The following is a 15,527-nucleotide window of genomic DNA, read 5'->3' on the forward strand; positions in this document are numbered from 1 at the left end:
CCTTTTGCTGTTTCAGCTGCTTTTGCCTGGGGGCACATTCTGGGAGTGGGGCTTGCCAGAGATGGGTTTCCCAAGTCAGGGCCAGGGACCCATGAAGGGAGCACAGACTGGCTCCAAAATGCCCTGCGGAGGGGACCAGGAAGGGTGCTTGGAGATTCTTGACTTGCACAGCAAATGCAGACTTTCAACTAACTGTTCCCACAGCCCCGAGGAAGTGAGCAAGTGTAGCATCTTTAAGTCTCCTCCACTGATGCCTTTGTCCAGGGCAGGTTGGAACAATGGCTGTCCTCAGAGCTGGGCCCCCCAGCAATCTGAAGTTGCTAATCAAAAACAGTATCAGTGATTGGCTGTCCCCACCCCTGGTCTTGGGGAAGAGGATTTTTACATCCCTTTCTGTCACCAGTGAGCTATCCAAGGGCCGGACCCCACAGTGGCAAGCGTGGAGATGGGCACAGGTAATGTATTGCCTCAGCTCCAAATTCCCCTAAAGAGTACTTCTCTGTGATAATGGCCTGGATTCTAGAGCATTTCTCCTTTACAATGAGCACAATATTGAGCACTGTCAGTAGAGGGCGCTAGAGGGACATTACAGGAGGAAGGGGGCTTCTCTGGGTACGGATATGCTGCATTTTAAAATATATATGTATTTTTTATTTTTAAAAGATACATAGATGACACAAAATGTTACATTAAAAAATATAGGAGTTTCCCATATACCCTACACCCCCCACTTTTCCCACATTATCAATTTCTTTCATTAGGGTGGTACATTCATTGCATTTGATGAATATATTTTGGAGTACTGCTACACAACATGGATGATAGTTTACATAATAATTTACACTTTCTTCCAGTCCATTCAGTGGGTTATGGCAGGATATATAATGTCCTGTGTGCATCTGTCCCTGCAATATCATTCAAGATGACTTTAAGTCCTGAAAATGCCCTGATATCACATCTCCTTTCCCTCTCCCTGCCTTCAGCAACTCCCTTGGCCACTGTCTCCCTATAATTTAGTCCATTGCTAGAGTCATAATAATTCTATAGTAGAATACAGTAAGTCTACCCTAGTCCATATTTTATTCCTCCATCCTGAGGACCCTGGGATGGCAATGCCCACTCTACCTCTCAGCTGAGAGGGAGCTTCAATCCCTCATGGCTGGTGGATAGAACTCTCATGCTTACAGCTGTAGACTCTCAGTTCCTTGGTGTGGTGGTTGTCCATCCTCACCTCCCTGTCAGCTGACGTGGGTAAGACCAATGAACTGGAGAGTAGGTGCTGCAACACTGCTGAGGCTCATGGCCTAGCTGGCACACAGACAGCCCAGAGATTCAAGTCTCCTGGGCAAACACCAACTCCAGCTCCAACCACAGGTTCAATATAAGGGACAGAAGAGGCATGTGTAGAGAAGTTACATCTGAGTCCAACCCATCACAGTCAGGAGCACAAATTCCAAAGTAAGGCCCACTGGCAAGGCCCCAAACTCGGAGCCATCAACATGACTGTAGGACCTGGGTGTCTCTGTAGCCCATAGGAGCACCAGTACCTGGGGTTGTATCTACTTTGGCTGTCCCTGAGATCCTGCTGAGACATGTGTAAGCGTGACCCCTCTGCTGACCTCCCAACTCTTTTGAAGTCTCTTAGCCATATAAACTCATTTGTCTTTACCATTTCCCCCTTTTATTCAAGGTCTTTTTCTAGTCGTGTCACCAGCTGGTGATTGGTAGTAATCACTCAATGCCAGGGATGCTCATCCCTGGGAGTCATGTCCCACACTGGGGGAAAGGCAATGCATTTGTATACTGAGTTTGGCTTAGAGAGTGGCCACATTTGAGCAACATGGAGGCTGTCAGGATGTAACTCTTAGGCACTGTGCAACAGTAGGCCAAGTTGAAATTTCAAGTGCAACAGGCTCATAAGCATAGTCATCAGTATCAAGGGCTCATCACTGGAGCATCCTTCTTCACTGGTCATTGCCCTTGCACTTGGGGGACTGTTGCTGTTCCATTGCGGAATGCAACAGAGCTCCCCAGGGTGGGAATCCAGCACTCCCTCAGTTGTCGTGTGACTCTCTACCCACTGTGTCAATATTCAATGAACATCTGAACATATCTACATACCCTATGAGCATACCCAGGCGAACTCCCTCCCATGCATCCCATCAGTGATACCCCACACCACTGTTTCTCCCCTGCCATAGATGAGCTCTTCAGTGATACAAAATTTCTTCAAATATGAAGCCTAATATATTGCCAAATTTAATTAATAGGAAAATGAAGTAGTAATGATAGGTTTAAATATTAGAAATAAAATACACAATTTAGAAAAACTAAAATAAAGTAAAGAAAATTGAGATGTTAAAAAAATGAAAAATATTAAAAAATTTTTTGACGGTTGCCTTTCATCACTTTAATAGCTGTTGTCCTGTATGTACAGTGACAAGACAATCTCTTCCATTTCTTCCTCAGGGTCTTACCTCTGTTTTTATTTTTTTAATCATGCCTTTAAAGAAGTTTTAGGTCACATACAGAATATAGGGGATTCCCGTATATCCACCATCCTTCCCCAACAATGATATATTTAAATATGGATGTTACATTTGCTACAACTGATGCTATTTTTTAATTTTGCTTCTGCTATACCCTCTGTCAGTGGTCCAGTGGTACATCCCTCTGCCACCTTGCTGCCCTCGGATGGGCCCAGTGGCCACTTTGCAATAGCCCTCCCAATGTGGATACCTTGCACCAGAGGCCAAATACTGTCTTGTTAGTGAGTGGGTGAGCTCAGCAGGTTGTTTCCTGCTGCTCAGGGACTGTGGGCCAAATCTGGCCAGGGACCCAGCAAAATTCTTTGCTATCCAGGGAGCTATAATCACACCTTCAATAAGTGTGCTAATCCCTTTGAGGGATTGGGATGGAGTGCCCCACTTCTACGTTTGTTCCTTCTTATGTTTACTACATACAAGATCATAAGTACCACATATATTTTTCCTATGATGTACTACAGTTTGTTTATCCAGCCACAGGCTACCCTTTAGAGTTCTCTTTCCATCTTTATAGTGACTTCCCTAATCTCAGTGTAATAATTCTTTATATTTAACTTTCCCTGTTCATATTGCTCTGTAGTTTCTGCTCTTGCTTGGATCCAGATGGATATAAAATTGGTTCTGGGATTCGTTTCAGGGATAAAACTGTAAAGAAGAGATTTGGGGATTGGGTTGGTCATGTCTTCTGGCTTGTGTGCAGCACTGAGCTCCTTGGTGATGGGAGCTCAAATGCTGGTGACCCATACCATGCAGCAGCAGTGCATTGGCTGATTGTGAGCCAAATGGCCAGGGCCTTTGCCCTTTATGGCAGTATGGATGACTCTGGGGTTTGTGGTGTGGGATGGATTCTTTTGAGTGCACTTGAGCTCTTACAGAGAGAAAATGAGAACCCCAGGTCCATTAACTTTCAGTTCATGCCATGGTCTGAGAACCAGAAAGCTTCTATTACAGAATCTCATTTCTTGTAGCCACAGTGTTGATACCAAATGCAAAATTTAGCTGTAGAGATTGCTGAATTACAACAGTAGTTGAATATATAGTCTTGCCAGTTTTTCACGTGAGAGTTAGGGTAGTGATCAGGAAGGAATTGTATTCTGAAACTTGGAATGGAGACATCTAGTTGGATCGAGATGAAATATTGAACCCCAATCATTCTGAGCCTCCTTTATCAGTGGAAATGGCTTACCTTTTGGTGTCTGAAGAAACTAGCCTTCTTCTGCTTGAAAACCTTGCACTAACTTCACCTGGAGCAGATGCATAGAAAGGGGATACCATTCTCCTCAAGACTCCCCGGAAGACCCCCACAAACATATAACTAGAGTCAAATTGCAGTATGATCTATGGGAACAGACACACATTAAGACCCAAGAGGATATGGCTTAAACACCAAGTTTAAAGACTTCACTAATATATATCAACAAACACCTGGAAACACATGTGGAAATGGATTCTAATTGTGTTAGACCAACAACAATAAAATATAACAGTAGATGAGGCAAAATTCATTGATATGATTCTGGAGTCAAAGTATTAGCTGGAGTGGCTCTAACAGTTTACATAGTTGGTTGACTGAAACTTGTATTCAACAGTTTAATATATTGACCTAAATTTAATGAGGTCGAGATGCCATGCTTCCCTGGCATGACTAGAGGGAGAGAACTCAAAGGCTTAGGGAGATAGAAATGTTAGATTGGATTTATCATGTATGAACAGCACACCTGGTCTTCAACTATTCCACAAGAGGACCCAGAAAACGCTCCCTTTTCTAAGCCATTGAGAAATAGATGGGTGCAAGGAGCACCTGCATCCGAAAAGCTAATCTCTTTTGTAAGCCAAGTATGACTACAGGGAATTCTGCCATTGAGATAGACTCCCTGATTTCAATATGAGGAGAATAAGTGGCAGACTTCACCATCAAAAACAAGGTGGGCACATCAACCATAAAAGGCAGCAGAGATGTACTGTCATCTGAATGCCTATAGAACACATTGCTGGTGTCTCTAGGAATAAAATAGATGAGCAGCCTGCTAGGATATTGCTCGACCTATTTAAAAGGTAAAAGTCTAGATTTTATAGGCAAAAACCTGACTTGAGTTGCCATGGTGGAGAGTCATGGCCTCTTACCCAATTTCTAAGACCCAGAATCCCTTGATTGCAGGGGTGGCTCGGTTCCCTTGAAAAAAATACCCTACTCTATTTCTGCAGGTACACACTATAAACATTCCTCCAAGTCTTCCCCCGAAGGGACCTGTAGCTATTTACTAAAGTATGCATAGGAGAAAAGAAAATACCCAGACCTTTTAGGGATGACTAGAAACTGGCTCTGAATCAGCACTAATTCCCAGGCACTCATCATGCCTCTGGAGCCCATGAGTCAAAGTAGAGACTTGCAGTTACCAGGTGATAGATGGAGTCTTAAGTCTCACTTACTCACTTGGGTGGGTGGCCTAGTTGGTCCACCGACCCTGTGTTTTTTTCCTATCTCCTGAATATATAATTGGAATAGACATATTTGGCAACTGGCAGATTCTAATTGCCTTTCTGATCCATGAAGTGAGCGCCATTATGATAAGAAAAGGCTAAGCAGTAGCCCCTGGAACTCCCCCTCCTTACCAGGATAGTAAATCAGAAGCCATGCTGCATCCCTGGGGGAACTGCAAAAAGTAATGCCACCATCATAGCCTTGAAAGAAGCAGGAGGGTGATACTTACACATCCCCGTTTAATTCATTAGTTTAGCCTGGGAAGAAGCCAGTTGGCTCTTTTTTTTTTTAAAGATTTATTTTATTTATTTATTATTTTTTAAAAGATTTATTTATTTATTTATTTAATTCTCCCCCTCCCCCGGTTGTCTGTTCTCTGTGTCTATTTGCTGCGTCTTGTTTCTTTGTCCGCTTCTGTTGTCGTCAGCGGCAGGGGAAGTGTGGGCGGCGCCATTCCTGGGCAGGCTGCACTTCCTTTCGCGCTGGGCAGCTCTCCTTACGGGGCGCACTCCTTGCGCGTGGGGCTCCCCTACGCGGGGGACACCCCTGCGTGGCAGGGCACTCCTTGCGCGCATCAGCACTGCGCATAGGCCAGCTCCACACGGGTCAAGGAGGCCCGGGGTTTGAACTGCGGACCTCCCGTGTGGTAGGTGGACGTCCTAACCACTGGGCCAAGTCCGCTTCCCAAGATTTATTTTTTAATTTATTTCTCTCCCCTTCCTGCCCCCCACCCCCACGCCGTTGTCTACTCTCTGTGTTCATTTGCTGTGTTTTCTTCCGTGACCACTTCTAGCCTTATCAGTGGCACCGGGAATCTCTGTTTCTTTTTGTTGCATCATCTTGTTGTGTCAGCTCTCGGTGTGTGCGGCCCCGTTCTTGGGCAGGCTACACTTTCTTTCATGCTGGGTGGCTCTCCTTAAGGGACGCACTCCTTGCCGGTGGGGCTCCCCTACGCGGGGGACACCCCTGCGTGGCAGGGCACTCCTTGCGTGCATCAGCACTGCACGTGGGCCAGCTCCACATGGGTCAAGGAGGCCCGGGGTTTGAACCGCAGACTTCCCATGTGGTAAGCGGATGCCCTATCCATTGGGCCAAGTCCGCTTCCCACCAGTTGGCTCTTGAAGAATACTATCTACTGTTGTAAACTTGGTCAGGTAGTGACTGTTCATCCTTTGAGAAACAGCGTCCGGTTTGCTACTGGGCCTTTATAGAGACTGAATGCCTGACCATGAAACATCAGGAAACCAGGTGCCTGAGCTTCCTATCATGAACTTGGTATTTTTTGATGCACATAGTTGTAAGATTGAGTGTACAGAGCAGCAATCTATCATGAGATGGAAATGGAATGAAAAGGCAGCCCTACGTCGCAGGGCTCAGTGCCCGCCCCAGCCCTGGTCACACTGCAGGTCAGCGGCCATGCAGCCCCAGCCTGACCGGCTTCAAGCGTGGGCAGCCTCTGGATGCCTCAGTGGCCGAGCTGCCTGTACTGAACACCTCCGGGCAGTGGGTGCTGCTGGGCTTGCTGTTCTGAGAGCACCAGGTGGGCATGGTCTTCGTGCAGAATTTCCTGTTACATCTGTAAGGAATATGTGGAAGACCTGGCCGAAATCCCCAAGAGTTTTTTGAAAGAAGAAGATGTCACCCTTCTGGTGATTGGACAGTTGTCCTACCATCATACTGTGCCTTTCTGCAAATTGGGTGTAGCAGTTAGTTTGATATGGTTTATGAAATTCTGAATAGTTATTGGATTATGTTTGTAAACTGGGCCGTACCTGGGTGTGATTAAATTATGATTAGGGCTTTGATTGGGCCATGTTAGTAGGGCGTTGAGTTGGTGGACAGGGACTCACAGATAAGACTACATGGCAGAGCAGAGATTGGAGTTTTTGGATTGAAGTTTTGATGTTGGAGTTTTGATACTAGAGTTTCGAACTGGAAGTAAGCACACAGAGGAGCAGAGCAGCTGAGCCTGGAGATAATCAAGCCCAAGAGTGAGAGACAGAGCCAGTCACCTTATAGTCTGTAGCTGGCTTTGTGAAGAAAACAGAGGAGCTGAGCCTGGAGAGAAACGAGCCCCAGGAAGAGGAACCCAGGAAGCCTGAACCCTGGCAGATGCTGGCAGCCATCTTGTCCCAACACATGGCAACAGACTTTGGTGAGGGAAGTAATTTATGCTTTATGACCTGGTAACTGTAAGCTTCTGCCCCAAACAAATGCCCTTTATAAAAAACCAACAGATTCTGGTATCTTGCATTAGCCCCCTTTTGGCTGACTAATACACTGGATATTTTCATGAAATCTATTTTGATCCTGAGAGAGAAATTTATAAAAGATTGGGAATGAAAAGAGGTGAAGAAATTGTTTCCTCAGGACAGAACTCACATGTTAAGTTAGATACACTCTCAAGAAGCATTCAGAGCCTGTGGTGGGTGGTGACTGGCCCTTCTTTTGATTTTCATGTAGATCCAGCTCAACAAGGCAGATCCCTCATTTTAGGTCCAGGTAATAACATTCATTTTATATGCGTGATAGGAATAGATTGGATCACAAGCCCATCAACTCAGTTCTACAGAGTGTAAGAGTTCAGCATGTGAATTTTACAAGTAGAACTTCAGTTACTCCAGACAGAATCTTTTGCTTTCGGTTGGACCCTGGGAAACATGACCATAAATATTTGGGATATGGCATCTTTGTCTCACTTGCTGACCCTTCTAGTCTTCAAGGAGTTAAAAAAACATGCAGAGATAATGTGGCAATCGAATTGCATGTTGAGCGGCTGTAAAACTATATAAAGCTATAAAATTAAAAATAATGTGTTTTTTTCAAGTGTTTGTAATATCACATTATGATATATCCATTCAACAATTTTTTTGCCATTAAAATCATAAATTTTTGTAAGACTATTAAGGGCAAGGGAAAGCAACTCAAGACCATTTTATTCAGTGAAGAAGCAGGATATCAAATTATATAAACAACATAATTCTATTTTATATATATATGTTTATAGTTTTGAATGCTTAAAAAAACAATAAATACACCAAAATATTGTCTCTATGTAGTAGGATTACAGGGTTTTTATTTTCTTCTCCATACATTTCCATATTTTCCAACTGCTCTATAATAAGCAAAATTAATTTTCTAGGCCAGGAAGGGATTGTGAAAGTTACATGAAGAATATATTCCTATATAACAAGCTCCACAAAGTTGAAAACTAGATAGGCTGCAGTCCATTTGTTTTTATCCTGATTGCTTTACTAGGAGAAAATTCGGCAAATAGAATACCTTTCAAATAGCTCATGTTCAAAGCATCTTTTCATCACATTCCCACTATCAACTTCACTAATTTTCTTTTTTTTGGTAAAAGAAAAAAATATTTGCTTAAGGTATTTAAGATATATATCTAAAATATGATCAGTGTGTTTTTTGATAGGAAATTCAAAAATTTGAACTAGAAAACCTTTTTAACTTGAATGTACACTGTGGTTTGGTTGTATAGGCAGCAGCTCTGTCACCTCCAAATTGCTTTTACTTCGAGTTTTATTGTCATCATTTATTGTTCTAGAATCTTAATACATTTTTTTTTTGTTTCACACATTATTTTATTTACCCAGATAGCAGTCTGATCATACATGATCCAAAAAGAGTCAAATAATAAACCAAAAATAATCAGATGTTAAAGACTGGTCTTCAGACATCATAGCCAATGATGCCACACTTTTCTATGATCTGGCCGATATAAAACCACATCCACACCTCAGTGGCCACCAAACCATTCAGAAGAGCTTCCTTAACTGTGAGCTGTTTGAAGCTATCAGTCTGAGCACTTCTGACATTTTCTTCAGGCTCTGAATAGCTGTAGGGATCTCAGCAGGGGTTGGAGGAACCAGCTCAAACTTAGCATAATGCCAAAATGCGGCCAATCAAGGCTTTGAGTAAGTTACAGCAGCGTTGACCAGCACCAGAACCTTCTCTGTGAGGTTTCCAACAAACTGGGCCATGACTCTAGAATGGAGAGTCTTAATACATTTTAATGTTGGAGGTGTCCCAGAAATTCTGATGAAAAGTACAGCAAAATGAAAACATTGGTAATTATTAACAAGTATAATACTGCTTTGAACTTTTAATACTTTTATATAAAGCCTTTAAGTCATAGAGAAAATATGTATTTAATATTAGTCTCCAAATATGTATTTAATGTTGTTTTCATGTATAGGTACACAGGCAATTATTCTTTTAACCAATAAAAGTGAAATTTCTCATTAAAAAAATGGAAAGGAATTGGAAGAGACCATGCTAAGGCTGGTCTGGAAATTACAAGTAAGTCACATGAGCTTAGACCACTGCTGTTGCATTGCCTTCTCTTCCTCAGTGCATGCCTTTGAGCTTCTATCATGCTCATTATGACCACTTGACTGAAGGAGAAAAATTCAAGCCTGATTTGCCATCCACAGCTAAACAGCAATAGCACTTTAACCCCATTCAAGGTTGACCCTGACGTAAGGTTGTACTAGTTTGAGTCTTTTGTGGACCCGGAAAATTATGTTCTTAAGTTAATGCAGTCCTGTGGCTGTGGGACCCCTTGATTGAATTGCATTACTTCAGTGAGACATGACCCAGGGTGGGTCTTGGTCCTTTTGCTGGAGTCCTTTATAAACAGAGGACTGAAAGCAGAGACACACAGAAAAAAAAGCCTCAGAGACAGAAGGAAGGTCCCAGAGGCCAGAGGCTGGAATCTGTGGGACACAGAGGCACAGGAGAGGCCCTCGAGAGGGTAGGCCCAGGCAGCAGCTGGAGGCTGAAGAGATGAGCAGACGAGCATTTTGCCCTTCTGTGTGCTTGGCTGCCCACAACTGAGTTTGGAGAGAAAATGTCTTTTGGTGATGCTCCCATAAAATGGATTGGTCTTACCACATACCCAGCTCCCAAAAGCATCTATTCAAATGGAAAGGTAAAAGGACTTATTAAAGACTCACGGTGCCACTCTGGAGCCAACACCCTGAAAGGAAAGAGTACTTTGCTTTGCAGAATACAGTATATGTTTTAAATCAGAGACAGTTATATGGTCAGTCTCCCCACAGTCAGAATAAAGGGGTCTAGGAATCAGAGAAGTCGAAATGGGAGTGACTCCTCTCACTATTACACCTAATAAACCACTCACAGAATGTTTGCTTCCTGCACCAGCAGTTTTAAACTCAGCTGGTGTGGAAGGCTTAGTTTGCAAGTGGAGAATGCTTTCCCTGGGGGACACAATGAACCCAAGGAATTGGATGATGCGACTGCCACTGGGCCATCTGGGGCTTCTTGTGCAATGGATCAGCAGGCATAAAGGAGTTAACCTACTGGCTACAGTGAGTGATCCCAGTTACCAAGGGGAAATAGAGGCAAGGAGAACTGTCTGCAAACCATGAAATTTCTGGGGTACCTCTTAGCACTTCATATCCACTTGTAGAATTAATGGAAAACTATAGCAAATGAAAATAAGGCAGAACAATTAAGGACTCAGGCCCTTTGGGAATAAAGGTTTGGGTCACTCCACAAGGTAAAGAACCCAGAGCACTGGCTGAAGACAAGAAACTATGGAATGAGCAGTTAATAAAGGAAGCCATAGGTGTCAACTACCTCATGACCAATTATAGAAAGGAAGACTGTGGTAGCTTTGCATATTTTCTCTCTGACTATTATATGCATGTGTTTATTTATGAATACTAATCTTGCCATTTTTATTTTATATCCATGTTATTGAAAGTTAATTTACATTTTAGTCTTTAGATAACAGGATATTCAGTGGAACCTGAATACAATTGAGCTGTAATTAATATAGCTGGCAATGGATGCAATGATTGCTGGGATTGACTCTTCTCATTTTGGGGAAGAGTGAGAACTTCACTTGTAAGAAGGATAGTTGTATCTTGTTAAGTGGCCGTGTAGAGCTGTTTGGGAATAGGAGTTCAAATATTTATAGAGGATACAAATGTAAGCTGAGTAGCCAAAGGGGTATGCTGTGATAGTTGCAATTTATTACCTCTCAGCTCCAAATTCACCCTTCAATACCTGCTGCACAATAATGGACTGAACTCTACAATCATTTCTCTTTAACAGTGAATGTGATATTACTTAAACTGTCAGAGTATGCTGGAAGGACATTGCAGGGGGAAGAGGACTTATCTTCTTGGTACCAGTGTGCTGCCTTTTCCTTTTTTTTTTTGGTTGCTTCTCCTGCATGGTCCATTGGAGGCAGGGTTAGGTGAGGGTAGGGTGGGGGTAAGAAGAGAGACAGACATCCAATGGTGCTTTGAATCCCAGGCTGGGGAAAAGGTCCCTCCTTCCTATTTTGTCCTTTGGGTACTCACCTTGAGCCCTAGGGTACATTTCAGAGTTCTTTTAGGACTGTTATAGTCACTCTTTTATCACAGTTTATCACAGTTATCAAAGGAGTTTGTCAAGAAAGTGAAAAGGCAGCCTACTCCATGGGAAAAATATTTGGGAACCACTTATCCAATAAGGGTCTAATATCCAGCATATATAAAGAAATCCTACATCTCAAGAATAAAATACAGGGGAGTGGATGTAACTCAGTGGTTGAGTGCTTGCTGTACATGTCTGAGGTCCAGGGTTCAATCCCTAGTACCTTCTAAAAAATTAAAATGAAAAAAATTAAAGAGATACAACCCATTTAAAAAATGGGCAAGAGATTTGAGTAGACACTTTTCCAAAGGAATTACAAATGCCTGAAAAGCACATGAAAAGATTGTCAACATCACTAGCTATTAGGGAAATGCAAATCAAAATGACAACGAGCTATCATCTTCCACCTATTAGACTGGTGGCTTTTTAAAAAAACAGAGGGTTATAAATGTTGGAGAGGATGTGGAGGAATGGGAACCCTCATCCACTGCTGGTGGGAATGTAGAATGGTGCAGCCATTGTGGAGGATGGTTTGGCAGTTCCTCAGGAAGCTAACTATAGAATTGCCATATGATCCAGCAATCCCACTGCTTGGTATGTACCCAGAGAATTTGAAAGCAGAGACATGAACAGACACATGTACACCAATGTTCAGAGCAGTATTATTCGCTATTGCCAAAAGTTGGAAACAACCCAAGTATCCATCAATAGATGAATGGATAAGCAAATTGTGGTATATACACACACACACATACACACACATTTGTACACACAACTGCACAATAGAATATTACTCAGCTGTAAGAAGTAATGAAGTATCGACACACATGACCACAAGGATGAATCTTAAAGACTTTATGTTGAGAGTAGTAAGCCAGTCACTAAAGGACAAATATTGCATGACCTCACTGATATGATCTAAACCTACTGAGCAGACTTACAGAGGTAGAGTCTGGAAGATGGGTTATCAAGAGACAGAAAGGGAGTAGAGAGTAGTGAACTGATGTTCAGTTTGGACAGAACCTATGATAAGGTGGAAGGTGATGGTTTGGCACTGGATGGGGATGATGGTGGTATAGGGATGTGAATGGGGTTGACGGTGTTGGCATGTGAGGGTAAGCAAGGTGGTGGGTTTGATTGGGGTATCCATGGAACTGGGGGCAGGGTTGGAGGAAGGAAATAGTGAACTCTGAGGGTGTGTAGGTCTGTGGTTCAGAATACAATTGTGGGAATGTTCTTTTGGCAGATATGGAAGGGGAGAGTCACTGGTGCAGGGTGTCAGTGGTAGGGGGATATGTGGGAAAGGTGCATCTGGGGCATGCTTCTATGGAATATGAATGCATTCATCTGGTCATAGGGTGTCATCTCAGTGGGTGGAGACCCACACAATAAAACAAGAAAATATTAAACTCCCATCCTGGGGTGTCCTGCTTTGTTCTCAAACAGAGGGGCAAGAATCTCTCAATTACATAGGCAGTGCCTGCTAAAAGAAAACAGACCAGTATGTCAAGCCCTCAATAGCAATGCATGTAACTATGAACTTTATTCTTCAAAAATAGAAACTTACTGGTTGTTGTAGGTCTTGAGGAGAGGGATGGAACATAGGGCATTTGAGAACATGGGAATTGTTCTGCATGATCTTCCATTGATGGATAGAGGCCATTATACATTTTGTCAGAACCAATAAATGTATATGGTACAAAATGTAAACCATAATGTAAGCCATTGACCATGATTAGTAGCAATGCTTCATATTTGTTCATCAATTGTAACAAATGTACCATACTCATGTAGGATGTTATTGGTAGGGGAGAATGTGGGGGTAGGGTAGGACTGGGAAATATGGGAATCCCCTATATTTTCTATGTAACCTAAAGCTTCTTGGAAAATGAAGTGAAAAAAAAAAGACACTGGGAGAACATACCGAAGAAATTGTCATTATACATAAAAGATAACATGTTACAGTGATGAAAGGCACAATGCAAAAATTTATTTATTATTTAATATTTTTTGGATTTGTTTTTGGTGAAGTTTTAGATTGCAGAAGGGTTGCAACTGTGGCAAGGGAGGATTATTGGTGTGGGGTGTTGATGGTGGGGCATGGGTTTGGGAGGGGTGCCCCTGGGGCATGTCTCTTTGGAATATGAATGTTTTCATGTAATCATGGGGTGTTGTCTTGGTGAGTGGGGACCCATACAATAACCAACAGAATATTGAATTCCCATCCTGGTGAGTCCTGCTACATCCTCTAATAGAGTGGCAAGAATCTCTAGAGTACATGGGCAGTGCCTAGCTAAAGAGGACAGACCAGGGAAGCAGACTTGGCCCAGTGGTTAGGGCGTCCGCCTACCACATGGGAGGTCCGCGGTTCAAACCCCAGGCCTCCTTGACCCGTATGGAGCTGGCCCATGTGCAGTGCTGATGCATGCAAGGAGTGCCGTGCCACGCGGGGGTGTCCCCCACGTAGCGGAGCCCCACGTGCAAGGAGTACGCCCCGTAAGGAGAGTCGCCCAGCGCGACAGAAAGTGCAGCCTGCCCAGGAATGGTGCCACACACACATGGAGAGCTGACACAAGATGACACAACAAAAAGAAACACAGATTCCCATGCCACTGACAACAGAAGCTGACAAAGAAACAAGATGCAGCAAATAGACACAGAGAACAGATAACTGGGGTAGGGGTGGGGAAATAAATAAATAAATAAATCTTTTTAAAAGAAAAGAAAAAAAGGACAGACCAATACACAAGGCCCTTGATCTTGATATTGATGATTGCACTTATGAACGCTGTTCTTATGAAATTGAAACAGTCTAGTAATATATATTGCCTAAGAGTTACCTGTGAAAGCATCCTTGTTGCTCAAATGTGGCCTGTCTCTAAGCCAAACTCAGCATATAAACTCACTACCATTTCCCCCACCCCCCGCTGCATGGGACATGACTCCCAGAGATAAGCCTCCTTGGCACCAAGGGGTTATTACAAAGTGCCAGCCACTAATATATTTGGAAAAAGACCCAGACCAAAAGGGATAAATATTAAATACACTTGAGCTTTTATGGCTAAGAGATTTCTTTTTTAATTAATTTTTTTAATTTTTAAAGACGCTTTAGATTATATAAATGTTACATAAAAAAGACAAGGATTCTCATATGCCCCACTCCCTCCCTGTTCCATACTTTCCCACATCAACAACATCCCTCATTAGTGTGCTGCATTTGTTACAATTAATGAGCACATATTGAAGCATTGCTACTGACCATAGATTAACTTTGCACACAGTTTTGTAGGTTTTGACAAAATATACAATGGTCTGTGTCCATCACTGCAATGTTGTGCAGGACAACTCCAGTGTTCCAAAAATACCCCCATATTACACTTATTCTTCCCTCTCCCAACACTCAGAACCTCTGGTGGCCACTGCCTTTATATCAATGATAAGAGTTCTTCCATTGCTAAAATAATAATAAGTCTACTTTACTCCACTGTTCATTCCCCAATCTTGAGGATTTTGGGATGGTGATGCCCACTCTGCTTCTACTTGAGAGGGGACTTACATCCCATGGGGCAGATGGATGGAACTATCTTGCTTGTAGTTGCAGACACTCTCTGTTCCTTGGGATGGGCATTGTCTATCATCACCTATTAGTTGTCCTGGGTGGATCCAGTGAACTGCAGAGTAAGTTTGCAGCTCAACTGGCTCATGGACAGATCAAAGATTTAAGTCTATTTGACATATACTTGTCAAGCATAGTGATAATTATAGGTTCAAATAAAAGGGGCAGAGAACCTATAAATGAGTCTAACTCTGCTACACTGGGGAGCATAAATTCCAAAGTAAGGCCCAGGGACAGGGTTCTGAGTTTCTGAGCTGTCTGCCCTGCTTATAGTTTCTGGATGTCTCTAGAGCCCTGAAGCCCCACTATTTGAGGCACTGTTTACTGTGACACTCAAAGAGATCCTGCTGAGACTTGCATAAGCATAACCTCTGGAATGACCTCCCAACTCACTTTGAAATCTCTTAGCCATAAAAACTCATTTGCATTTACCATTTCCCCCTTTTGATCAAGGTCTTTTTCCATATGCATTTCTAGT

General features: G+C 42.8%; 1 pseudogene; it reads left to right on the forward strand.

Annotated features, from left to right (window-relative positions):
- Positions 1–278: 278 nt before the first annotated feature.
- On the forward strand, positions 279–7,810 carry LOC101427211 (peroxiredoxin-like 2C pseudogene; annotated as a pseudogene).
- The last annotated feature ends 7,717 nt before the right edge of the window (positions 7,811–15,527 follow it).

The sequence above is a fragment of the Dasypus novemcinctus genome, chromosome 8 (assembly GCF_030445035.2).
Source record: "Dasypus novemcinctus isolate mDasNov1 chromosome 8, mDasNov1.1.hap2, whole genome shotgun sequence".
NCBI classification, from domain to species: domain Eukaryota; kingdom Metazoa; phylum Chordata; class Mammalia; order Cingulata; family Dasypodidae; genus Dasypus; species Dasypus novemcinctus.